Source organism: Coregonus clupeaformis, chromosome 29 (genome assembly GCF_020615455.1).
Source record: "Coregonus clupeaformis isolate EN_2021a chromosome 29, ASM2061545v1, whole genome shotgun sequence".
NCBI lineage: Eukaryota > Metazoa > Chordata > Actinopteri > Salmoniformes > Salmonidae > Coregonus > Coregonus clupeaformis.
In genome coordinates this window covers 33,790,990-33,792,181 of record NC_059220.1, presented here as the reverse complement: position 1 = coordinate 33,792,181, position 1,192 = coordinate 33,790,990, and the positions used below count along the sequence as shown (strand labels likewise).

Genomic DNA, 1,192 nt, shown 5'->3' with positions numbered 1-1,192 from the left:
AGACAAAAAATGAAAAAATGTTTACCTTATGCTTCCGGGTTGCCATTTCAGCCCAGAAGCTTTCCATTTCAGTTTCGTCCTGCAGGGATATCATTGGCATGGTCTGATAATTTAGAAACTCCTCACCCAGAAGGTCATGCTCCTCTGGCCCATGGTATGGGAGGTGATGGGGAAACCTATTTATGAAAGTAGAGTTACAAGTTGTTACGTTTTAGGTATATAGTCATCAACCAGCAGCAGTTCATACACATCTTTGAGGAGAAGCCACATAAGAATATCTAATGTGCAGTTTAGGAGTGAACACACCTCATCATAAAACACAGGGTATTTTAGCTAAGATGTCACTTTCAGCCCTCTGCCGTACATCTACAAATTGTGCGTGCTTGATCAGTGGCTCTTCCAGTGGCAGCTTCTTAAGTGCATAGTCCACAGCACTTGTCAGGAAACACAACACAGCTTCATGGAATGAATCCACCTGCTGTGGTGTGATGTCACCCTCGTCGAGTAATCTGTTAAGTTTAGCCCTGGTTGTGAACCCAATGTTCAACTTTCTTCCTGTCACAGATACAGCATATCGGTATAAGGTACAAGGCTAAATATCACATATCACAGTGTTTGATCATAATAATAGTCAAATACTAACCTGGTAAATGGTTTGCCTTTTCTTTAAAGGCAATTTCACAAGGCTCCTCATGGCACTGCAGAGCTGCTGGAACCATAAACTTGGAACATAGCTTGCATACGAATTTCACCATCTATAACAGACATTTACAAAAATAGTAGGTGAAACCTGTTTTAGAGGATCCCTGCAGATATCAGCAAGAAACACAGAATGGAAAAAAACAGCAAAATCCAATCCCACCTCATCATGCAACAAAAATATTGATGACTGCAAGTTGAAAGAAGTGAAAGTTGGTACGGTGGCTTGGAAGAACAGCAGGTACACTTCTGTCATGGGGTCAGTGAATGTCTGCACAAGTCTCTTGAACCTGGCCTGATTTTCATCTTGAATCAATCAATAAATAACACAAAACAAGAGGTTGTCATTAATACAAGTATGTGACTAACAATCCATGTAGTTGCTGCATAATGAAATTGAAAATGGATGACCATACTAGCAGATTTGTAGTAGCTGGCCAGAGGTTCATACAGCCTCAGGATCCTGGTCACACAACGTTCAAGGCTTAGCCAA

General features: G+C 41.1%; 1 long non-coding RNA gene across 1 annotated transcript; it reads right to left on the bottom strand.

Annotated features, from left to right (window-relative positions):
* Positions 1-518: 518 nt before the first annotated feature.
* On the bottom strand, positions 519-1,192 carry LOC123482202. Its single transcript, XR_006657594.1, has 3 exons — positions 1,116-1,192; positions 644-1,005; positions 519-555 (listed from the first exon to the last, which is right to left on the bottom strand). It is a non-coding gene; the product is annotated as an uncharacterized LOC123482202 (long non-coding RNA).